Genomic DNA, 25978 nt, shown 5'->3' with positions numbered 1-25978 from the left:
CCCCACTGTGGTGGGAGGAAGAGGGGCTGAAGCTTTTCTCACGAAGCTCTGTTTCATGAAAGGTCATTGTCTTCTAGAGATTTCTGCTCCAGGCTCATCAGAACCGTGTCACAGATGGTCTCAGTCTGGTCCCAGCAGGAGAGAGATGGCACATACTCCAAAAGCAGTTGAGGGTTGCTAAGCATTCTTAGGGAGGTGCAGGCAGGGTTAGGGGAGCCAGTGGAGTGACTGAAGCCCTGGGGGCTGTACCAGTAGAGGAAGTGACAAACCTTGACTTGGGGGGATCGGGAGGGGTGGGGCCCAGCTCACTGGGGCTTAGGGCTTTCCAGGGACAGATGCCAGTTGTTGGTGTAGAGTGACAATTCGACGCATGCTCGCGGTAATGAGGACTGCTGTCTAGCTGATTTCCGCATCAGTTGCCTATTGCTGCTGTGACAAATTCCCACAAGCCCACACACCACCGTGTCTCACCGTTCTGGAGGTCTTAAGTCCTAAAGTCAAGATGTCAGCAGGCCTGTGTGCTTTCCTGAGGCTCTGGGGGAGAGTCTCTCCTCTTGCCTTTTTTTGGCTTCCTTACCTGATCTTCAAAGCTGGCAGCAGAGCATCACCTAAGCTCTCTCTTTTTTGTCTCTGACTCTGCTTTTCCTGATAAGGGCTCTGTGACTACATAGAGCCCATCTGGATAACCCCGGTGCCCTCCCACTCTCAGGACCCTCCACGCAATCCCATCTTCAGGGTCCGTTCTGCCACAAAAAGTGATATATTCACAGACTTTAGGAATTTGGATATGGACATCTTTGTGTGGGGCCATTATTCAGCCATTATACATCCAGGAAATCAGTCTCTTCGGTTCTCCCTCCCCTCTCCTTGTCCACACACCCTCTCCTCCTTGTTGCGAACCAGAGCTGTGAACTTCATCATTCTGGTAAACAAAAAGATGACCCTATGGGGGAATTTTAAGTCAAAGAAATGCAAAACCATAATTGTGGCATGAGACGAGGTCCACGAAAGAGTAAATATCGGCCGGGTGTGGTGGTTCACATCTGTAATTCCAGCACTTCGGGAAGCCAAGGTGGGCAGATCATTTGAGGTCAGGAGTTCAAGACCAGCCTGGCCAACATGACAAAACCTTGTCTCTCCTAAAAATGCAAAAATTAGCCAGGCATGGTGGTATGCACCTGTAACCCCAGCTACTTGGGAGGCTGAGGCATGAGAATCCCTTGAACTCAGGAGGTGGAGGTTGCAGTGAGCCCAGATTGCATCACTGCACTCCAGCCTGGGTGACAGAGCGAGACTCCATCTCAAAAAATAAAAGAGTAAATGTCATTGGCTTGCCCTGAGGTCCTCCATGGACTCTGTCTGGACTCTTCACCTTCCTCCAAGATCTTCTTTTCTTTTACTTTGCTTATGAGCATCACCTCGAGGTCAACACACCCATTCGTTCCCCCAACATTATTGCCTTCTGTTAAGTCACTGCAATTGCCACCATACTGTCCACTGCAGAAACACAGTGTTTCCACTCTACTGTATTAAATTTAGCTCCTTTTTAGCTCTATTGTGGGACAAATAGGATTTAGGGGCCAGCTGGACTCTAGCTTCTGGCTGCCGTTTGTAACACACCTGTGGGAGAATGCATTCCGGTGCTCGGTAATTTCTTTCCAGGTTCACACTGGAACGGCGGCCTGTCCGCAGGTTGGAGGTTGTCTGTTCTTGACCAAAGCACTGGATGCTGCCCCTTAGAGGGCAATTCCTGCCTGTCCAGTGCTCTTACAAAAAGCTGGATAATAAATGCGTCTTCATGCTGGGTTCTGCACATGGAGCCTGAAACCCAAGTTGGCTTCTCTGTGAAACATGAATCTGAATTGATTCCTCCCCAAACTAGAAACTCCTTATGTAGGGAGCCTCTGAGCCATCATGGTGCTTCTGGGCTGCTAATGTTTTTTCCTTTGGAGATTTTACCCATCAGGGTCACAATAGCAAATACACAGCACTTGCAAACTGGAGGATGGAGCAGAGTTTAGAAAAGAAAGTACTAACAAAGGTGTGGGTGCTGTTGCAGGGGCGGGGGGGCAGGGGGCACGGGCAGGACACCTGCAAAGGAGGTTGGGAGTCTGAGACCAGCAGAGGCCGGGGGCCATGGCCACCTGCTATGGGTACAGGGAGAAGGGTGTGGGAGAGGCCCTCCCCGTAGAAGGACACTGTTGGGGGTTACCCCAGTTCCACCACCCACTGGGAGGACTCGCAGGGCTCAGTGTGCAACTGCCCTTAGGGCTGTGACTTATTACAGCAAAAGGACACACAGTACAGGTGGCAAAGGGAGAGGCACACAGAATGAAGCCAGGGTAGACCAGGTGCAGGCTCTCCAGGTCGTCTCCCAAGAGGATTCCCAAGAATCACACAGGATGCTTAGAGGACCTGCAGCTGCTAGCTGTGATGTGTGTGAAATGTCATCTGTCAGGGAAGCCCATTAAAGACTCAGCAGCCGGAGTTTTTATGGGGACCTGGTGGCATGGGCACTCTCTGCCCAGCACATACCGAAATTCCGACTCCCAGAAGGAAAGGTGTTCAGCATAAACTGTCCTGTTCAAGCGGCCTAGATGTGGTAAGGCGCCCTAATCAATTAGGGAATGTAGGAATTCTCCCCAAATCCTGGTTCCCAGGCCTCCAGCCAAGGGCCAGGCTCGCCAGCAGCCTTTCTAAGGGGAGCAGCTCAGGGTAATCCCTGCAGGCTGGTGGGGAGGGCCCGGGGCCGGGGGTCATGCTGATCCATCGTTTCTTGATCATGTCTTCCACTGGGCGAGCCTGATTAGAAGCCGGATGGTACAGGGGGTGCAGGCCATGAGGATGAGCCTCTCGGGACACAAAGGGGGATGGATGACGGTGGGGCCTATGTCTGGGAGGGCTGACAGCAATAGTCCACCCAGGAGCCAGGGCCACCTTTCCATTCTTGGAAATTTCCTCAACACCATTCCATTCAGTACAAAAATCTTGCTCAACTACTGACTCCCTGCCAGGCAGTCCTCTGGGCGCTGATGATGGGAAATTGCAAGGCAGAAGAAAACTTCTGTCTGGTGACACTTCTGTTCCAATGAGGAGCAGCCACAGGAAGAAGGCAAACAGCCGCAGAGGACAGTGCTGAGCACACGTGGACACCAAAGCATGGTGGTGTGGGAGGGAGGGGCATGGAGGCAGGGGGTGAAGGCAAGGGTTTCGTCACCTTGCAAGGGTTGGGAAGGCCTGTCAGAGGTGACACCTAATGAGAAGGAGCCAGACCTGAGCAGACTGGGGCAGGGCGGGGTAGAGATCTGCAGGCAATGGAATCAGCAGGTGCAGGGGCCCTGGGGTGGGAAGAAGCTTGACCTGTTTAAGGGACAGAAGGAGGCCAGGGTGTCCCCAGCATAGTGGCAACAGGGTAGCAGGTGGGTAGGACTTGTAGATCACCAAGGAGTTTGGATTTTCTTCTAACTTCTGTGGAAACCACAGAATGTTTCAAGCAGGGAGAGGCAAGATCTGGCAGGTATTTCGGAAAGATGGTGCTGGTCACTGTGTGAGACTGAATTTAGGGGCATTCAAGCATGACCCCCAAGTCCTAATGTTCTTGAACAGCTAGGATGCAAGAAGTGATGCTTTCTGCAAACCTGCACCCCAGGGTATTAAGGTTCAGAAGTGAGGGTGGTTTAATTCAAATAGGTCGTGACATTTTCTCCGGGGGCATTTGGATTATTTCTCTAAGTTCGTTGCCTGATAACATCACGTTGCAGCAAAATGGCATTAAAATATTCCTTCGAATGAGACCTCTCTACGACCTCTTAATAACAGCTTTCCTGTAACCCTGTTCCCATTTGGGAATGCCAAGTGGGTGCCTCCTTTTCTTTTGGTGCCCCAGAAGTTGTCAGGTTAAACTAACACTCAGTACAGAATGTATTTGAAATAGAAAGGACTTCTGCAGCTGAAAAGCGTGACATTATGTTAGTCTGTTATTGAAGCCATAATTCACATCATAACACTTGAGGAGGAGGAAAAGGAATTACAAGGCTGCCGTTGGGTTAAAACATGTTGCCTCCACAATGAAGATGAACGGGAAAGGAACCATGGTGACTTCTTTCGTTGACAGCATCCCGTTACCTGTTTCGAAGAGGAGAGAGACTGAACATGGCGCCTGCCTTCCCAATAAGCTTGTAGCTTGGCCCTGGGGGTTGCGGCCTGAGAATGGAATTTATGTGGTTTTTGGGTTTATTGGGGGAATGCATTCTAGTTCATGTGGAATTTCATTGGCATTTTTATTCACTTTTAAGATGAGATAAAATTTTTAGACAAGAATAAATATGGTTAGACAGTGGGAAAACACTTGTATCTGTTAGGGCTCTCATAGTTACAGGGGACAGACGATCCAAACTGGTGTAAGCAAACAAGGAGAATCTATTGGTCCAAGTGACTGAAAAGGAAAAGACAATTAGCTTCAGGCTCAGCTTGATCTGGGTGCTCAAATGATGCCATGGGGATCCTGCTTTTCCCTCTGCATCTCTCTGCGTTTATCTCATTGGCTCTGTTCTCAGATGGGTTCTTCCCTCGTGATGGCAAAGGCCACAGTAGTTCCAGCTGTTTGTCTTTAACTTTCCGAGTCCAGTGGGCAAAAGGGAGAGTTCTTCCGGGTTCCTATACAAGTGCAAGCTCTCATTCCCCCAGAATGCAACTGGGTCATGTGACTTCCCCAACCAATCACCACATCCAGGGGATGAGATTACACTGATTGGCCAGACCTGTGACACATTTGCAACCCTGAACCAATCACTGAGGCTGTGGTGGAGGTGGGAGGGAGGAAGATGGAGGTCGTCTGCTGATTGGCCAGCCCTTGGTCATGTGTAGTGACCCCTAATAGGAGTGGACCCAGTCCATGATGGAGAAGGAGGGAGGGAAGGATCCTCTAAGAGGAAATTGAAGATTTTGCTCCTAAAGAGGAAGCAACGGATACCAACTCTTAGGCATGTTGTGATAACCTCCTTGTCTCTATCCCTTCCGCTTGCAGGTGAAGGCAGAGTATGTGCATCTCAACCACCCGCTCACCCTCGTGACCAGAGAGCGCGATTTGGCCGTGAAGGAGAAACACCAGCTCCAAGCCAAGCTGGAGAACCTAGAACAGGTCCTGAAGGTAAGCTGGCTTTCTGCATTTGGGAACGCTTCTGCTCTTTGTGAGGTCGGTGTGAGGAAGGAGGGGCTGCAGGACCCCCGAGCAGAAGGTATGTAAAGCTCCTTTGGAAGCCATCATCCACATTCAGAGATGTTGGGGCTGTTTTTCCCCTTTTTGTGGTATAAAAAGCAATAAATAACAAAATTCCAGTGTTTCTGGAAGCAATCCCGTAAAGCCAATTATGCATTTCCATTTTTTAGGATGTTAAACACAGCTGAGCTGTGCAGTGGCAGGCACACTGCTCCTGAATGGAAATGGAGTCTGCCTACGTTAAAGACCAGAGGTGGCTACAGTGGGTTTCAAACTTCAGGAATTTTAAGCTGCTCCTCAGACGTTTAATGACCTTTGTTATAAAGAGGATAGCTAAACCAGAACCTTGCTCTATCAGGGGGTACAGGTAACTGGATGTTCCTCATGCATTCCTGATGAGCTGAGCTCTCCTTCAATATTTAGCCAGTGGGTTGATTTGCTATTGATGCCACTGAGTTAAGCTGAATGAATTTTTTCACCAAGTGTTAAAATTTGATTGGATTCTCATTCTGGGAAACATTTTTTTTACAAAAATAAAAAAATAATCATCTCCAGTTCTATGATCCAGTACATATATTACCAGGGTCATTTGCATTTCACAATTGCAGAAAACAGGATTAGGCTGCATCCGCAAATACTCTTTAAATCAAGAAGTGATTTTACCTCCATCTGTAGCTTCTTTGGGGAAGCATTTGGAGCTCTGAGGGGAGCCTCTGGGTAGTTGCCAGGGATGATGGGGGGGTGCTGGGGGTGGGGGGTGGGGATGAGGAGTGACCCCTCCAGGGATGGTGGTGGGGGGAGTGCAGGCGGTGGGGGGTGGGGATGAGGAGTGACCCCTCCAGGGATAGTGGTGGGGGAAGTGGAGGGGGTGGGGGTGGGGATGAGGAGTGACCCCTCCAGGGATAGTGGTGGGGGGAGCGGAGTGGGTGGGGGATGGGGGCGAGGAGTGATCCCTCCAGGGATAGTGGGAGGGGAGTGGAGGGGGTGGGGGATGGGGATGAGTGACCCCTCCAGGGATGATGGGGGGGAGTGGAGGGAGTGGGGGTTGGGGATGAGGAGTGACCCCTCCAGGGATAGTGGTGGGGGGAGTGGAGGGGGTGGGGGGTGGGGATGAGGAGTGACCCCTCCAGGGATGGTGGTGGGGGGAGTGGAGGGGGTGGGGGATGGGGGGGATGGGGATGAGGAGTGACCACTAAGGGGTATGAGGTTCTTTTTGGAGTGATGAAAATGTTCTTGAGTTAGATGGTAATGATGGCTGCAGAACTTTGTGAAAGTGCCAAAACCATGGGGCACTGCACACTAAAATGGTGACCTTTATGGCATGTGGATTCCATCTCAATTAGAAAAGAATGATTCCATCTCGATTAGCAAAGAAAGATGCCCTATTCTCTGACTACCGGCCCTGAATGTGAACCAAGCTGGTCCTGCGGTTCTCAGCAAGCTCACCATCCTGCTTCTCACTGTGTGCTCTAAGTTTTCAGGACGTAACCCTCAAGAGAGGAGGTGCTACCACATAATTCTTTAAGCAGCTGCCTCGATGACTGTGAGTTTTCTGAGGGCACACACCGTGACTTATCCAACCCTCTGCCTTTAGTGCCTGGGACACATGTTCAGGGCTTAGTGAATTTAATGGAGGGTGTGCCGTGAATCCCTGGGAGGAAGGAGCTTAGCGGAGAGTCTGTTGGATTAAAAAGCCATGAAAGATGGTTCTCAGTGAGGCCAACTTGCCCTCCAGGGGATATTTGGCAATGTCTGAGGACACTTTTGATTGATATGACTGGGGAAGGGGAGGCCAGGGATGTAAAACCCTCTCCCACGCGCAGATCCGTGCAGATCAGTCTCCTACAGCAGATTATCACCTGGTCCCACGTGTCAGTGGTACTGAGCTCAGAAACCGTGTGTCTGTTTCTTATCGCTGCTGTAGCAAGTGACCCCACAGTGACTCGGTGGCTTAAAGCGACGTAGTCATATTCTCTTACAGTTCTGGAGGTCAGAAGTCTGAGATGAGCCTCACAGGGCTACGATCTAGTGTTGGCAGGACTGCGTGCCTTTCTGAGCTTTGGGGAGAATTCATTCCTTGCCTTTCCAGCTGCAAGGGCTGCTCAGGGCCTCGCGCTCCACCTTCAAAGCCGGCGATGCAGCATCTTCCCTCCTTTCTGACCTCACACCCTTTGAGTTGGTGGCATTTTTTCTTTTGTTGTCAGTGATGTGAGTGGAATTGGAACCTCAACACAGTTTCAATCAATCTGATTTGCTGAGAGCTGAAGAGGATTCTACTGGGATCAGAGACCGACCCATCCTGGGAGGATGTCAGGTGGTGCAGGATTCCCAGCTAAGTGTGCCTGAGGGCCGGCTCACAGCCCCTCTCCTTTGCCTGCACAGAACAAAGACACTGAAGTGCCAGCCTGGTGAAGAGCCTGGTGACCGGGCCACAAAATCACACCCACCACTGGGTTTTACTGAATTGTGAATGGGATGTAGTTTTCCTTCCAAATATAAAAGCTTTCGGTGAAATAGAAAAGACTGAAATTGGGGCTGAATGTTTCCTAAAACAATCATGGGAGAATAATACTGAAACGGACTAGACACCCCCCCTGCCCCCAGCATGGATCACACAGTGATATTTAACCTGATTTGAGTCCCTCCTGATTTTCTTACTTAAAAAATGATAATTGATGACTTCGTTATCTGTGAATGTGTTTTTGTTATGCTTCTTTCCAAGCGTATGGCCTAATTACCAAAATCATTAAATATAATGAAGTGATATGAAGGAAGTGGAATGTTTGCATAAAGAGAAGAAAGAACTAAGATATACCACCTCAGAGGCTGAACATAGTTACTCCAAGATTCTCATTTGGCTCCGAGTTTCCAGGGAGGCTGGACAGAAAAGAAAATATGAACAATTGCATAATTCTCACTCCTTCGGGGAAGGGAGCTCACTGCTTCCCCAGCAAAACAAAGCATGGCGTGCTGGACATGGTTTTCTTACTCGGAATGTTATGTTAGAGGATGCAGAAAAATACAGAAGAAACGGTTGTCAGGAACATTTTCATAGCAATGGAGGAGCAATTTTCCCAAGTCTCTTCCTTTGGAGAAGAAGAGCCTAATGGCATATGGAGTTTTCAAGCCTTTTTTGCATCATTAGCAAGGAGGATTGGGGAGGAACGCTAAGGCTGGATTGCCCCATATATGGGAAGAACCCAAGAAGAGTTCTTTGGTGGTTTTTTTGTTTGTTTTTTGTTTTTTGTTTTAGATGGAGTCTTACTCTGTCACCCAGGCTGGAGTGGAGTGGCATGATCTCAACTCACTGCAACCTCCACCTCCCGGGTTCAAGAGATTCTCCTGCCTTAGCCTCCCGAGTAGCTGGGATTACAGGCACACACCACCACACCCGGATAACATTTTTTTTTTTTGTATTTTTAGTGGAGACAGGGTTTTGCCACGTTGGCTGGTTTTGAACTCCTGACTTCAAGTGATCCATTCACCTTGGCCTCCCAAAGTGCTAGGATTACAGGCGTGAGCCACCGTGCCCAGCTGTGTTCTTTTTGATGGGACTTGTACAAGAGAAAATGTAGTATTCCGGAGCCCTTCATTCCTGGTCTGTGGAATTTAAAATACCAAGAGATGGAAAAGCACTGGAGTCTGAATCAAGTGGGGTCGTCTAACTAGACTCCGCCTGCATGACGGTCTAACTAGACTCTGCCTGCAAGTCCACCCTGTCTTTTGGGGAATTTCCCTGTCCCCTCCATCCCTACCAAGGGAAAGGGATACATCGGTGCACCTGAACAGGGATCTATATAGTGAGACACACGTGGCATCCCTGGGCCATGAGCTGCTTATTGCATGACTGTTCATTCATTCACAAGGATTGATTGAGCACTATGTACCAGGCACTGTTGCAGGCACTAGGGGTATAGCAGTTAGCAAAATAGACCTCAACATTCAACTCCCCGATGAAGAAAAAGTCAAATGCATGTGATATAATGTCAGGCAGTGATAAGTGCTTTGCAGAAAAATAAATTGGGTAAACGAGCAGGAAATCAGTTCCTGCTGATGGTGGCACTTTAAAAGAGTTGTCCAGGAGGCTTCCCTAGACATGTATGTTGAGCAGAGGGAGGAAGCAGCCCTGTCAGTGTTCAGGGAGGAGCATTCCAGGCAGGGGTAGTGCAGAGGGCCTGGGATGTATGGATGCTTGACATGTCTAAGGAGAAGAAGGTGGGCCGGACAGTGAATGGGGAGGGGCAGGGAAGTGAAAAATGAAACCCGGATTGGGAATAAATTGGCTAGAGTTTTACAGGCCAAGGTAGAATTCCAAGAACTGTAGAACTGTATGTATTACCCCCTGTCCCAATAAGACTGCATAACAAACCGTCCCGAAGCCTGGGGCTTGAAGCGGTCACAGTCCATCATTGCTCCCAAACCTCTGATTGGCTGCATGGAACTTCTCAGCTTGACCGGACTGGACTGAACAGCTCCTCTGGTCCAGCCGGGGCTTCATGCACCTGGGTGGCCACTGGAGGGTCTTGGTTGGTTGGGCTGGGGTGACCGCCTTGCTTCTTGCTCTCCCCTCCTCCATCAAGCGAGATAGGGCTTCTGGCCAGGGCACAGTTGGGCCGTGAATGAGGCAGAGGCATGGAAGACCTCATGAGGCCCAGGCTTGAATGGAGCAAGGCACTTCTCGAATTCTGTTGGCCAAAGCAAGGCTCAGGGTCTGCCTGGTTTCAGGGGATGGGGAAGCTAACTCTGCCTCCAGCTATGAGGAGCCAAGAAGTTACGTCAGCAAGAATGTAGATGTGGTGCGGGGCAGGGAGCCCCCAAATCAGGGCTTAGGCTGGGAGGGTTCTTGGCTTTGCCCAGGGAAGAGTTCAAGGGCAAGCTGGTGGTGGTAGCAGCTTTTGCTGAAGTGTCTGTGCATAGCAGCAGCAGAGGTCCTGCTCCTTGCAGAGCAAGGCTACCTCACAGGCTGTGCGCCTAGAGTTGTGGCTCAAAGGCAGCTCCGAAGTCGTATTTAAACCAGGTTTTAATTACATGCAAATTAAGGGGGAGGTTATGCAGAAAATTATTGGAAAATGGCGGTAACTTCTGGATGGCTGGGTCACTGACATGGAAAGGGGCGGTAACTTCTGGACGTTGCCATGGCAATGGTAAACTGACATGGCACTGTGGTGCGTCTCGTGGGAAGGTGCTTCTACCTGGGACCTAATTTAGCTAGTGCTGTTTGGTCCAGAGTCCAAGCCCCATCTCTTACCCTCCTACCTCAGATGCAGGGAGTGACTGTGGCATAGTTTTGCAATCAGTTTATGTCAGATGCCACTGGAATTGAGCGAGGAGGTGCATCTGGCTTTGGTTTGTAGAGGGTCACTCCAGTGGCCACACAGAAAAAAATCAGGAGTGGAAGCAGGGACCCCACTGGGAGCCATGTCCTGATGCGAGATGATGGGGGCTTCCAGCAAGGCAGGGTGGGGAGAAGTGCACAGGCTCGGGCTGTGTCTTCAAGGTGGAATCAACAGGGTTTGCTGATGGACTGGACGTGGAGTGTGAGAGGCAGGAAGGAGTCAGGACATTAATTTCTGGGGCAGCAGTGGTGTCATCTGCTATGACAGGGAAGCCTTGGGATGTGCGGTTCAGGGTCAGGGCGTCAGCACGTGTGGGAGATGGAGTGTGTCGTGACCCCTGGATGCTCAGGTGGGAGAACTCCAGGTTCCCACTCTACGGACCTCCCGGCTGATCCTCAAGAAACCGACGTTGTTCCATTATTAGATGACACGTGTGGTAGAGTGATAGAAGCGGCTCACTTGGGTTAAAGCATGAAGCTCAGGCAGCCATCACCACGGCCTTTCTTCCCAAATCCTGTGGTCACCGTTCTCATCTCGCACCTGACGTGTCTTGTGTCTTCCATGTCCTAAAGTGACTGGGGGGTAAGAGGGGACGTGCGGCCTGTGAATTAAGACTGCTCGTCCTGTGTTAACGGGGGTAATTACAGCTGTGGAGCTGTGCCAATGTGCATTCAGGGCCTGTCTGAACTGATAATTAGCCCACTGGTCACATTCATATGCTGGCTTTTTTGTTTCCAAATATCACTGATGTGCCGCCTGTCTTAATAGTGATCATTCAATTTAGCTAAAGACAACGTGCCCTGTTTCCCTGCAGCCTGTGATTGGTTATGCACAGCAACACATGGTTTATTTATTTATTTTTTGTTGTTTGTTTTTTCTTTGAGAAGGAGTCTCGCTCAGTCACCCAGGCTGGAGTGCAGTGGCGTGATCTGGGCTCACTGCAACCTCCGCCTGCCAGGTTCAAGCGATTCTCCTGCCTCAGCTTCCTGAGTAGCTGGGATTACAGGGGCCTGCCACCACGCCCAGCTAATTTTTGTATTTTTAGTAGAGACGGGGTTTCCCCATGTTGGTCAGGCTGGTCTCGAACTCCTGACCTCGTGATCTGCCTGTCTTGGCCTCCCAAAGTGCTGGGATTACAAGTATGAGCCACCACATCCAGCCCACATGGTTCTTTGCAGAGCCCTTTTTGACCGTATTATGGGGGCTGCCAAGTAATGTTCACTTGAAGAGTCAGAAAAGTATGTCCAGATATACAGATTTTAAAGGGAAATGGATTTGTTCACCTCAGGCACTGGCTTCCTGAATAATTTCAAAGCCTACAGTCCTTGCCCTGATTAAAACCTATATAACAAACTTGCACATGTGCCCCTGAACCTAAAATAAAAGTTAAAAATAAAGAAATCTAATTGAACCCACACCTAAAGACATATTCATTCAAAAATATTGAGCAACCACTTTGCATCAAACGCTTTCTAGTTTCTGGAAAAAGTGATCTAAGTCCATGCCCTTGGTTCTGGTAGAGAGTTGATAAATTAATGTGCAGGTCAGGTGGGGAAGTGAGAAGAGGTGAAGAGTGATAGTCATGGAAGAGCTGGTTTACATTTAGTGGTTGGGGAGACCTCACTGTGGGTGAGTCCTTTGAAAAGAGACCTGGATGAAGCCAGGGAGGGAGCTGTGCAGAGGTGCAAAGGTCCTGGGGCAGAAGGTGAATGCCTGCTGTGTCTGAGAAGTGTGTGGAAGCCCGAGGTGCAGGAGTAGAATGAACACGGGGAAATAGTTAGAAGATGAGGTCAGATGAGGGAGATGACTTGGAGCAGATCACTTAAAGCTTTTGAAGACCAAGATAAGGACTTTGGCTCTTTCCTTCCTGAGCGAGATGGGAAGCCATTAGAGGGTTTTCAACAGTAGAATGATGTGATCTAACCTGAATTTTTAAGGAATTATATCTGCAACTCTGTAAAGATGTAGTACGCAAGAGGAGATGCAGGGAGACCCGCACAGAGGTATACAAGTTAGCTATTGCTGTATCACAAAGCACCCTGATATGGTTTGGCTCTATGTCCCCACCCAAATCTCATGTTGAATTGTAGTTCTCAATGTTGGGGAAGAGACCTGGTGGGAGATGATTGGATCATGGGGGCAGATTTCTCCCTTGCTGTTCTTGTGATGGTGAGTGAGTTCTCACAAGATCTGTTGGTTTAAAAGAGTGTAGCCCCTCCCGCTTCATGCTCTTTCCTGTTGCCATGTGAAGATGTGCCTGCGTTTCCTTTGCCTTCCACCATAATTGTAAGTTTCCTGAGGTTTCCCCAGCCATGCCTCCTGTACAGCTTGAGGAACTGTGAGTCAGTTAAACCTCTTTTCTTCATAAATTACTCAGTTTTAGGTATGTCTTTATAGCAGTGTGAGAATGGACTAATGCAACCCCAAAATTGAGTGGCTGAGATTAGTGATTTGTGATGATGTCTCATGGCTGTGTGGGTTGACTGGGCAGCTACATGGTTCTCACGTGGGGCCTCCACTTGGGTAGTTACGCTCAGATGGCAACTGAAGTTGCAATCATCTGCAGCCTTGGCTGGCTCTTTGCCTGCATGTTGTCCTCTCCTGGGATGGCTGGAAGAGAGGGTTCAGGCCAGACATTTCTCTCCTCATATGTCCGCTCCACAGGCTAGCTCGGATTTCCTGCACTGAGTGTTTTTTTTTTTTTTTGAATGCTGTTTCCCTCAGCACTTTGTATTTCTGATTCCTGATTCCTGGCTTATTGGGTCTCAGTTTCATGTTGCTTTCGTGGCCACCTGGTCTAAAGGACCAGAGGCCCCCTTGCTGGTCACTTGCACATCACTGGGTTCCATTTCTTCAGCGCACTCATCTTGTCTACTTTAACTGTCTGCCTGTGTATTTGTCTTCCCTACCAAAATGTAACATCCTCAAGACAGCCTTTGTTCTAGTGTCCAGCACAAAATCTGGCATATAGTAGACACTCGATAAATACTGATTGACTGATGAATTAGTAACGGAGCAAGTGCATGCGTGAATGAGTGAGGGGTTGACAGATTGCCTCGCTGAACCGACCGGCACTGCAGACACTTGCTGCCTTCATGGAGAATGACTAAGCAGCCAGAGGCCTGGAGTCAGTGCTGCCTTCATGGAGGATGATCGAGCAGCCGGAGGCCTGGAGTCAGTGCTGCCTTCATGGAGGATGATCGAGCAGCCGGAGGCCTGGAGTCAGTGGCCTTCATGGAGGATGATCGAGCAGCCGGAGACCTGGAGTCAGTGCTGCCTTCATGGAGGATGATCGGGCGGCCGGAGGCCTGGAGTCAGTGCTGCCTTCATGGAGGATGATCGGGTGGCCGGAGGCCTGGAGTCAGTGCTGCCTTCATGGAGGATGATCGAGCGGCCGGAGGCCTGGAGTCAGTGCTGCCTTCATGGAGAATGACCGGGCAGCCGGAGGCCTGGAGTCAGGGTGCTTCTCTGCAGAGGTGTTTCTCTGGGGCTCACAGGTGACTGTATAAAGTCACATCTACAGATCAATCTGCAGTTCCTTTCTGGAGTAGACAGAGACTCTCCAAGGGGAATAAACATGGGAGAGTTGGTGATTTCCGGCATCTCCTCAGCCCGGGCTGGTGTCGGACAAGGATCTCCCCACCCCGCACCCCTTGTTGCATTTAACCCACAGTCAATCCTCCTCTTAGGTCCTGGCACAGGAGTCTGATCAAAACACCCAGCACTCCTCTGGAGCAGGGTGCCTGTCAGAAGTGAGCGCATTGTGATTAAATAAACAAAATGCTTTTTATTCTCCAGCTTCTCAGATCCAAATAAAAAACGCATTGGGCTTTTTTACTCACTGCAAAAAAACAAACCAAAAAAAGCCTCATGTGTTTTTCGTGTGAGTTTCTACTGCCTGATACGCAAGACATTCTGGGTCCTCAGCCTCTCCCCAGCTCCCGGGTAAAGGGACTGCAACCGGTGGTGCTTCGCTCACAGCCATGGGCAGAATGCATCTCTCCAGCCCCTTCTCCCGTGGCGCGTGAGACAGTTCTGTTCTTCGGCTGCGGTAGGGCGACAGCTGCTTTTATTGTAGGGTCCTGGCGGGGAAGGAGGGGTCAACTTCACACACACAAGGTTTCTCGACTCAGAGAGCTCAATCCAGAAGCAGTTAGAGGCAGGGACCGGTGGACCCACCAGAGGCTGTGAGCAGAATCAGTGATTACGGAGCCCAGGGAGCAGAAGGCAGGTGAGAAGCTTCTGGACAGAGGGGTAGATTCAATCAGCCTCCCCACAGTCACGTCCACCCAGAACTGGGGCGCGGGGCCTAGTTTGGAAATAGTGTGTTTGGAGATGTAAGCAGGTGAAGGTGCGGTCGCACATCAGGGAGGGCCCTCGTTCAGTGACAGGCTTTGGAAAGAAAGGAGAGGGGAGTTTGGATAGAGACACAGATGCTCAGGGAGGAAGCCACGTGTGGATGGAGGCAGAGATCAGAGCGCTGGGACCACAAGCCACGGAGCGCCCAGGAGCCTGGCAAGGCGGGGAGGAGCCTGCCCTGGAGCTTTTGGAGGGTACGTGGCCCTGTCCACACCTCGACTGAAGACTTCCGGCCTCCAGGGCATGAGAGGATGGGTTGCTGTTGTTTTAAGCCCCCAGTTTGTGGCTCTTTGCTGCCGTGGGCCTTGTGGACTCACGGGATGAGAAGCGGGGCCTGTCAGGGGAGCGAGATACACATCCCAGTCTCTCTGTACTCTGCTCAGTGACATCGGGGCAGGCATGGTCTGACGGCCTGGGCAGAACAACTTGAGGGTCCCACTCCTCAGGGAGAGGACAGCAGTCCCAATGTGCAGAGAAGTGTGCGGTCCTCCTTGGCTCCTCTGGGTGGCCTGCAGCTGAGAGAAAGGTGTGCCTGAAGGAGGCCATCACAGGCAGGAAACCCTCATGTGGTCACTTTCTGGGGAGTGGGTCTGCCCAGCGCCATAGCTGCTGGGGGCCCGGCATAGAAGGGGGCTCAGGGTGATGGGAACGTGGCCTTTCATGAGGCATCACTGTGTGCTGGTCTCCCGTGGACAGAAGCATCCCTCCTGCAGGAAGTGGACGGAGCCTCACCCCTCGCAGCTTCCTCTACCCCAGAGCTGCTCAGCAGGGCTGCTGAGACCGGAGTGAGGACAGTGAGATGGTGGATTAGTCCTTTTTCATGCTGCTAATAAAGACATACTCGAGACTGGGTAATGTATACAGGAAAGAGGTTTAATGGACTCACCATTCTATGTGGCTGGGGAGGCCTCACAATCATGGTGGTAGGTGAAAGTCATGTGTCACGTGGGAGCAGGCAAGAGAAGAGAAGGGAATGAGAATCAAGAGAAAGGGGTTTCCACTGATAAAACCTTCAGATCTTGTGAGATTTATTAACTACCACAGAACAGTGTGGGGGACACCGCCCCCATGATCCAATTATCTCCTACCAGGTCCCTCCCACAACACATGGGAATTACTGGAGTTACTATTCAAGATGAGATTTGGGTGGGGCACAGCCAAACCATATCAGATGGCTACAGGCATGGACGTACTCTCTGCCATGGTCCACAATGCTTTACAGTTTAGGTCCAATGAGTCAGCGGCAGAATCATCACCCACCCTAGGGGGACGTTCCCGTTGATCTCAGTAGCATGACCTAATTCAAAGACTTTGGGCTTTTAGTTAGACCAGTCTGAGTTCAAATTTGAATTTGATCATTACCTAGTTGTTTACGTGTGATCAAGCTAACTAATTTCTGAGAACTGTGGTATCCTCTCATCTTTAAAGTGGCCATAAAGTACCTTTCTAGATGTAAGGGTTCAAAGTATAGAATGTGCCCAGTGATCTAACATAGTGGCTGGTGCTGGAGAGGTTAGTCATCAAGAATTGCTAATACCGTGAGCAATTTCATTGATATACACCCTCAAAGGAATCTACTAGAATGGACAGAAGGATAGCCAGGTACCATGCCAGATGCTTGGAGTAAAACGAGGAGCAAGTCCAAGGTTATTTTTGTTTTCATGAAACTTACCTTCTACTGGGGTGGGAGGAGCACAGAAAAAAAACCAGGTCATCCAGCAAATAGATAAGAATTTCAGAGACGGAGGAAGACGGTGATGAGCCAGGGTGACCTGGAGGGAGAGGGGAGCGCAGGGCACCCTGCACATGTCTGTTAGGGGGTGACACTTCAGCTGAGGCCCACGTGACGACAGTGGCCTGGCCAAGCAACATCCCTGGGGAAATCTCACAGGGGCAAGAGGAGACAACAGGCAGCACTGAGGCGGGACCCACTAGGGCATGTACCAGCGTGGCTGATGGCTTGGTCCGGGGCAGGTGTCCAGAGGCATGAATCCAGGCAGATGGGGAGCAAGTGAAGCAGCCCCCCTCATCATTTCAGGGCATGTAGAGGGCCAGCTGTGTTCCCCCAAATGACGCCCAAGTCCTAAATCTATGTATCTGTGAATATGACCTTATTTGAAAATGAGTCTTTTCAGGTGTCATTAATATAAGGTCATGTTGGAGTAGGGCAGGCCCTAAACCCAAGGACTGTAGTCCTTGTAAGAAGAAGAGGCACAGAGACACCCAAGGGGATGGGAGTGAGGTGTCTTCTGATCAAAGATCACCAAGCATCGTGGCCACGCCAGCAGCTGGAGCGGGGCATGGGGCGGCTTCTCCCTCAGAGGTTCCAGGAGAGGATCCGGCCCTGCGGACACCTGGATTTCAGCCTTCTGTGCTCCAGGGCTGTGAGAGGACACTTTCCATTGTCTTAAGCAGAAGTGCCAGTTGTGGTATTTTGTGACCCAGCGGTCACAAACGCATCCCTTTCCCACATAAGGCCAAGTGCTCTGGACAGCAGGGAAGAGGGTGTGTCCCGAGTAACCAGCACACAGGGCTGGAGTGCAGGGTCCTGGAGGCCTCCATGGGTTACCTGACTCCTACTTTGCTCGCTCTTTCTTTCTTTCTTTCTTTCTTTCTTTCTTTCTTTCTTTCTTTCTTTCTTTCTTTCTTTCTTTCTTTCCTTTTCTTTTCTTTCTGTCTTTCTTTTCTTTCTTTCTTTTTTTTTTTTTTTTTGAGACAGGGTTTCACTCTGTTGCCCAGGCTGGAGTGCAGTGGGGCAATCTCAGTTCACTGCAACCTCCACCTCCTGGGTTCAAGCGATTCTCCCTCTTCAGCTTCCTGAGTAGCTGGGATTACAGGTGCCTGCCACCAAGCCTGGCTAATTTTTGTATTTTGAGTAGAGACGGGGTTTCAGCATGTTGGCCAGGCTGGTCTCGAACTCTTGACCTCAGGTGATCTGCCTGCCTTGGCCTCCTAAAGTGCTGGGATTACAGGCATGAGCCACTGCGCTTTGCATCTTTCAAAGCACGTTTGCATCCACCAACTTACCGTGAGACTGTGGAGGCGGGGGCAGAGCAGTGCAGGGAGAACCGTGGTGGCGGGGAGGTGCCGACTTGTAGGCCTGATGCTTGCTGGGGTGTGGAGTGGGCTCCAGGAGGGCCAGGGCAGGGTCTGTCCTTCTGAACCGCTCTGTCCCTGTCCCCAGCGCAGTGATACAGAATGAGCGCTCTGTCCCAGAGTGTGGGATGTACTCACAAGGGGCTGAGTCATCTCTGTGAGCCTCAGTTTACCCATGCATCACAAGCTTGCATTTTTATATCCTCACCCGATCAACGCTTGTCTTTCCCACTGGGATGTCAGCCCCACCCAAGCCAGGGCCTCTCAGCTTTGTGTCCACTGTGTCTCCAGTGCCTGTCGGGCCACCTGGATGTAGTTGGTGCTCAGGAAACACTGGACGGAGGAGAGAAACAGAAAGGGCAGATATCCGGGTAAATGTAACAGGCTAGACCAGGCTGTTTTTCTCCTGGTAGACTCTTTCATGTACATAAATGACACTTCAACGAAAACGTAGAACACTGTGATGGGGTTTCAGGTATATAGATGGAACATGTAAGAATTCCACTTGGAATGGCAAGTTTTAATTCTGAGTAGATTGTTTAAATTTAAATATGTATATTGAGTTCCCTGGGGCAACCACTAAGAGTGACATAAAAACATACAGAACAGCACTCCATGGAGACATTAAAATTGAAAACCAGGCTGGGTGCGGTGGCTCCCGCCTGGAATCCCAGCACTTTGGGAGGTTGAGGCAGGCGGATCACCTGAGGTCAGGAGTTTGAGACCAGCCTGGCCAACATGGTGAAACCCCGTCTCTACTAAAAATACAAAAATTAACCAGACGTGGTGGTACACGCCTGTAATCCCAGCTACTCAGGAAGCTGAAGCATGAGAATTGCTTGAACTCAGGAGGTGGAAGTTGCAGTGAGCCGAGATCACACCATTGCACTCCAGCCTGGGCAACAGAGCGAGATTCCATCTCAAAAACAAAACAAAACGAACAAAAAGAAACAACAAAAAACAAAAAGAAGGCGGGAAAGGGGAGATCAAATAATGAAAATGGGAGGGAACTAACAGAAGCCAAATCGAGTGGCAGACCTAAATAAAACTTAGTGATATTTACACGAAACTTAATTCCTGTGCAGGTCACTTTGTTTTTTTGTTTTGTTTTGTTTTGGTTTTTTGAGCTAGGATCTCACTCTCTCACCCAGGCTGGAGTGCAGTGCGTTATCTAGGCTCACTGCAGCCTCCGCCTCCTGCGCCCAAGCCATCCTCCTGCCTGAGCCCCAGTCCCCTGAATAGCTGGGACTACAGGTGTTCGCCACCACATTTGGCTAATTTTTTGTATTTTTAGCAGATATGGGGTTTTGCCATATTGCCTAGGCTGGTCTCAAACTTCTGGACTCAAGCAATCCACCCGCCTCGGCCTCCCAAAGTGCTGGGATTACAGGCGTGAGCTGCCGCACCTGGTTCTGTGCAGATCCCTTTGAATCTAACATTTAATCTCATTCTTGCGACAACCCAGGAAGGACGGTATTTTTTGCTGCCATTCAATAAATGTGGAACCTGAGGTTCAGAGAGGTACCTAACTCACCCCAGGGCACACAGCCTGTACGTGTTGGAAATGGCATTGAACACAGGTCCAGCTGATAAGATCCCCTCTACTTGGCTGGCCAAAATCCCGGGCTCACAGCTGGGAGCCACTGGGGCAGGACAGAAACTGTGTGTGAGAAAAATAACCCTCCCAAAGCAGCATGGATGAATGTTGCCACCCCTGCATCTCCGGGATTCATCAGGGCCAGAGGAGAAGGAAGGAGGCTTTAGGATCAAAGACCAATCAACACTCAGGAAAATCTTTCTCTCTCTCTCTCTCTTTTTTTCCCCCCAAAGGAACTCCTAAGGATCCATTTTTTCCCAGTTTGAGAAACTAAAATACTTGGGCTGAAATAGACCTCACTGAATTCACATGAATGTTTTTCACGCACATTCTCATTCTTAATGAGTGTGACTTCTGTGACTAGGACAGACAGTCATGATGCCATGAAAACAAACAGCTTTAAAGACCTTGTCTTTCTTGCTTTTGAAGACGTGGGTTCTGTGAGTGCTTGCATTCCTTCTGCCAGGTGCTGGGTGAAAGCAAATCGTGTGTACATAAATGCTTCATTATTTCTACCACGTGTAGCAGATCCCACTAATGTGACATTCAAAGTGTCACCGTTAACTCCTATTTGGGGAAATTGCTTTTTCCTTAATTTCTTCACTCAGGCAAGGCAGCATCCAAGCACAGGACAAGTCCACGTTTGATCTGACGTTGAGGAGATAATTCAGTTTGCTTCAGGTTCGTCCGTTCCGTGTCACATCCGAGCTTTTCCCTGGGATAGCGGCACCCTGACATTTGTAGGCAGCTTAAGCGCTGGCGTGAATGTCGACAGTCAGCTATAAATATCGCTGCTTTAAAAATAAATCCTGCCACAGGCAGAGCGTTTCAGACGGAGTTTTGGCCGTGGCGCATAATCCTGAGTACTTTTCAGATGTGAAGCCTTCCCATGAATGACAGCACGTGCCCTGGGAAGGTCTCTGCGCGGGGAGGCGGAAGCCCGGTGTCAGGGTGTGGTGAGATTCTGTCTCTGGGCGAAACCCGGGGTTTTCAGACTCCCTTTGGGAATCCTTGGGCCCTTTGCACTCCCAGGAACCGAGAGACTCCTAGCTGCTTGTGGAAGTCGTGAGAAGGAAAGTGCGATTGCCCCCCAGAAGTGCAGAAGGCTCTGTGACAGAGGCACGAACAGTGTGCGTGGTGGCCTGAGAACTCTGGAAGGAAGGAGGCGGAGTGACTTCAGGGCACTGCAGAAAAGGTTCTCATGTGTACTGCCTTGAAGAGAGTCCCAGCAAACATCAGCGCATCCCGCAAATATGAGAGAGGTCCCGGAGGAGGCCTGTTAGACAGCAGAGAGCAGAGACAGTGGAGGGAGAGTGAGTTGGGCTCGCTAGGTGCAAATCCTGGCTTGAGCCTGGACTAGCTGGGCAAACTTGAACACGTTGCTTAACCGCTCTGGGCCTTGGTTTCCTTCTCTGTAAATGGGAATAAAAATATCACCTGCTTCAAGTGTTGTTGTGCAGGTTAAATGGGTGATGTGTGTTCAGTACTTAGCATAACAGTACTTCTAGAACTTAGTAATCCTCAGATGTGTTTAGGTGAGCATGTGGAGGCTGATGTCTGGAGCCGGGCTGGGTCTCAGGCAGGTTCTCTGGGAAAACTGTGCCAGCAATGTGCATACTGGAATAAGAACACCATTTTCCCACCATTTGTAGGTGGTGATCTGTGATAAACACTAACGTAGGTTTTGATTGTTGCTACACACAGGGGGCTCGGGAGCTGCTGCGTAGACCGCTTCCCACTTCGCTCCCCACCCTCCCACTGAACTCTGACCACATCTCCCTCTTTTATGGTGTGGCTGAGTTCCGGGGTGAGTTGGCATTTGGCCTCTCTTTTAGTCCGGTGGACTGGCCGGTAAGCCGAGGGGTTTACTGCAGCCCCCCCTTGGCCAATTCTGTTGCTGAACTCACAGGTCTCAGCCTTCACACCACAGGTGCCCTGCAGACGAGGTTATTTTCCTTGAATAAGGTTGTTTATGGCCAGTGACTTTTATCTTAAGACCTTGTTTCCTGGCCCTTGGAGAGAAATGGCAGCTGGAACTTACCGAACCTGCCTTTGCCCCTGTGATGTTATAACTCTTGAGGTAAACCAAGCACCTCTATCCTCACCCCCATCTCCCTGTATCCCGATTTATACTTCTGCTGCTGATTCATTAAAGTAGCTATCAGCCCGGGATTGTCTGACAGCTGGGACTGGAACAAGCTTTCCTAGTTGGGAAGAAGCATCAAAACCATTTATTTTTTGATAGGAAAATTTCAAGCAAACTAAGGGATAGTAAAAAATCCAAGCTAAATTGTAGATAAGTAAACAAAAGCATTATCAGATTGTACATTTTCCTGGACAGATTTATCTTCTGCTTTGTAGGTGGTCAGCAAAATCAACATTTCCGTGAGTTTTTTTAATTTAGAATTGTTACAGTAAGTCTGTGAAGCAGGTTTGAATCCAGTTGTAACAACTCAAGTGAAAGAAACAGAACAACCCCCTCAACATTACTTAATTCACTTTTCTTTTTTATCTTTTTTTTTTTTTTTTTTTTTTGAGATGGGAGTCTCGCTCTGTCGCCAGGCTGGAGTGCAGTGGCGCAATCTCGGCTCACTGCAACCTCCGCCTCCCGGGTTCAAGCGATTCTCCTGCCTCAGCCTCCCAAATAGCTGGAACTACAGGTGCCTGCCACCATGCCTGGCTAATTTTTTGTATTTTAGTAGAGATGGGGTTTCACCATGTTGGCCAGGATGGTCTCGATCTCCTGACCTCGTGATCCACCCTCCTTGGCCTCCCAAAGGGCTTAATTCACTTTTAAGACACTCATTTTGAAAGAGTGATAGAAATGTGTTATCAATTTGGAGTTGGCTTCATCCTTTTCCTTCAGTCTACCAGTCAGACTTCAGTCAAAAAGCAGGAGCCAGCCAAGGTATTTCAAATGGAGGGACATTAATACAGGGGATTGTGACACACAGGGTGGAAGAACTAAGAAGCCAGATGGCTGCATTGTGAAGCTGGCATCACCTCTAAGGCTGAAGGGACAGTGGGGGTGATGATGATCTCAGAGTCAGGAGCAGAGACTGTGGGTTAGAGACAGGAGATGGAGCCACTGCAGGAGACAGCTCGAGAGGCAGAGAGAGGGGGAGAAATCCCTGGCTTCCCCCCCGCCGATGCTGCCTGTTGACTGACCACCCAGAAGCAGAGGGCGAGGGCATCTGGGAAGTGTAGCTCTTTCTGATACAGAGCAAAACAAGAGAAGGAGAGAGAGTAGATCTGAGAGACCTGAGGCAGTTGATTGGCACACCAAGGTGAGATCTAGGCTGGGGTGCAGGGTGACCCAAAGCCAAGATGTCATGGGATTCCATCCTGCCCTCATCCAAGTGTACACACACAGATTCCCACCATTCTATTCGATGCGTATTGCTTATATGTAGGCTGTAAAAGTAGACAAGCCGCCGTCTACCAGTTGTTTCCATTATTTCAGAGACAAGGGTAAAAGTTACATGAAGACATTGTAAAATATAAGACATGAAAGAATTTAATTGTTTAGTTGTATGCATTCACGTGGGCTCTTAGCTATCCCAGAGTCGTTCAGAAATCCCTGCCAGGCTGTTTAAGCTCCATTTTCTCAACTCCCCGTGCTAGCCGTGAGCTCTGTAGGAGTCAGCTCTCTGGAACTTTCGAGAAAGCAGAGCCAAGAAAAGAGCCCATCTCTACAGAATCCACCAGTGTCTATACATGCATCGGTTCTTGTCAGCTAATCTGTCTGCCTCTGGTGAAGCAATATATTTCTGCAGATTAGAAGGGAAATCTAGTCTCAGTTTCTCACAGTAACCCCTCTGTATGCTGTCTTCTTGATTCCCCTTATCTCTGCAGACCAAAGCCCAGGGGAGTCCCCAGTTTCTGCTCTTCCCTGACCCATCTCTCATCCTCCATGAGGCAGTGAGCACGGAATGGAGCCCTCAGGATGGGAAGTGGGAGGGGAATGGAGGAGAAATAGAGGGTTAGTGATAGAAAGAAACGTTGATTAATATCTCAGCCTTGCAACACTGATTTTTCTATAGATGTTTCAACAGAGACATGCACACTGGCTACATTTAGAAAAGTAACGCTGTGCAGAATGAATCAGTATGTCCTCATGCCAGGATGGATGGATATATTTAGCATGTCCGTGTGTTTGTGAGCCTTGTCTATTTCTCTTTTTTTTGGCTGCTTCATAGACCTCACTAATATTAAACTTACGGCCCCCACCACCCCCCCGACTGAGCTATCTTTTCCCCTACCATCCACCTAACACCACGAATTTCAGCCTTTGCAGCCAATATCTCTCCTATTTTTGGCTTAAACTTCTTTTCGCCATCCACTTCACTCTACCCTCATCAGTCTCAAAACCCATCTCCGAGAGATGTTTTATTATAGCTGCGTGACTAACTCCGCCAGTGTGATGGCCTCCAGGAGAACCAGCTTATGTCTCTGGTTCACAGTTTTGACTGTGGGTTTGGTGAAATGTGGAATCTTTGGTAGTGAGGATCCAATCTTCTCTAGGCTCCTCAAGTGCTAAAGTCTAGTTTCTAGACAGCCACAGGATGGATCCTCCAGTCAAAATCATTGCTTTAATTCCACTTAGAAAATGTTAATTAGACTCCTGTTGCCTGTGGAGTGCACACACGGAAATGGAGCCATTTCTAGTACAGTTGAGAAAGTGAGAATTGCATGAAATTAGAATGGTACCAAGCAGGTTACAGCATTGCTGCAGCGTCATGTGGGAGGCTGTGAGGGATGGAGAGGGGAGTGTGCGCTGGGGGCATGGGACAGATGTTTTAGGCGAGAGGCCTCACCTTTGCTGTCATTGATTCTGCCTCACCATGTGTCAGAGACTGTTCTGGGCCGGGGGTGCACCAGTAGACAGGGAAACAAGTCCTGTGATCCTGTGGTTCTCATGGGCAAGGGTAGGGAGTGGGATGGAAAGGATGACATAGAATAAACACGTAAATAAAATAATCTCTGGTCACTGGTCAGGACACTTGCCATGTCTTTGTCTGTTTTGTGTTGTTATAAAGAAATACCTGAGACTGGGTATTTTGTAAAGAAAAGAAGCGAATTTATCTCACAGTTCTGCAGGCTGTACAAGCATGGCACCAGCATCTGCTCAGCTTCTGGTGAGGCCTCAGGAAGCTTCCAAACATGGCAGAAGGCAAAGTGGGAGCAGGTGCATCACATGGTGAGAGAGGTAGCAAGAGACAGGGAGGAGGAGCCAGGCTCCCTTGAACAACCAGCTCTCGAGTGAACTCAGAGCAAGAACTCACTTATCGCTATGGGGAGGGCACCAAGCCATTCATGAGGGCTATGCCCCCGTGACCCAGACACCTCCCACCAGGCCCCACCTCCAACACAGGGGTCACATTTCAACCTGAGGTTTGGAGGGAACACATCCTAAACCCCATCACACCGTAAAGGGCTGGCCACGTGGTGATGCAGGGACAAGCATGTCGGACAGCAGGAATGGCACTCGCTAAGACCTGGAGTTGGGGATGACCTTGACGTGATCATGGAACTGAGCGAAGCCAGTGTGGCAAAAGCACAGTGAGGAAGGGGCAGAGGCGAGAGGTGAGGGCAGAGAAGAGGCTGGATCACAGAGGAGCCTGTTGGCTGCAGCCAGGAGTCTGGATTTTGTTCCCGGTGCAGTTGGCAGCCTTTGTACTCTTGAAGGAGAATGGCTGTGAGGCAATCTCTGGTGCAGCCAGTGGCTCTGGAGGAGCTGTCTCGGGGCAGAAAGGGCTCTGAGGAGCTGGTTATGGTCCAGGGGAGAGGAGGAGCTGTCTCGGGGCAGAAATGGCTCTTCTGCCATAGTCTACCATAGTCTAGGGGAGAGATGAGGTGGCAGCGTTGGACACAGGAGAGAACGGCAGACATGGGTGGGGGGAGTTTGGGTGCACATTTTTTTAAATTGGGAGGTTGTTTTTTTTTAAAGATCTGGATGTTGAACAAGGCGGGAAAGGGGGCAGGAAGTCAAGAATGACTGTCAGCTTTGCATCTGGAGGAGCTGAGGGGATGATGGTGTCCTTGGCCGAGATGGCACAGCTTGGGGAGGGAACTTGTTTGAGGAAGAAAATCAAGAATTCTATTTCGGACAGGCTAAATTTGAGCTTCCTCCTGTACATCCATGTGGGGATAATGAGTAGGAAGTTGGGTATGAGTGGCGGGGGGGCGGGGGACGGGGATGAAGGGTTCATTTGGAATTATGTGGCAATTAAAACCTCAAAGCTGGCTAAGATCACCTAAGGAATGGTATAAATAGAGCCGTGGCCCCTCCAGGATTTAGAGATCAGCGGGAGGTCATTGCAGAGGTCAGGGGGAGAGACCAGGTCAGCGCGCCCCACGGGGGCCAGAGTC

At 49.9% G+C, this 25978-nt stretch overlaps 1 protein-coding gene across 14 annotated transcripts in view; it reads left to right on the top strand.

Moving 5' to 3' along the window:
• RIMBP2 (RIMS binding protein 2) overlaps positions 1-25978 on the top strand; it is a 329547-nt gene that overhangs the window by 211872 nt on the left and 91697 nt on the right. For all 14 annotated transcript variants that reach the window (XM_063694494.1, XM_055357621.2, XM_055357617.2 and 11 more), the window contains one exon: positions 5027-5149. The gene's annotated coding sequence lies outside the window, so the exon portion shown is untranslated. The remainder of the gene's footprint in view (positions 1-5026; positions 5150-25978) is intronic.

Source organism: Gorilla gorilla, chromosome 10 (genome assembly GCF_029281585.2).
Source record: "Gorilla gorilla gorilla isolate KB3781 chromosome 10, NHGRI_mGorGor1-v2.1_pri, whole genome shotgun sequence".
In the NCBI taxonomy this organism is placed as follows: domain Eukaryota; kingdom Metazoa; phylum Chordata; class Mammalia; order Primates; family Hominidae; genus Gorilla; species Gorilla gorilla.
This window is presented reverse-complemented; position numbering and strand designations above follow the sequence as displayed.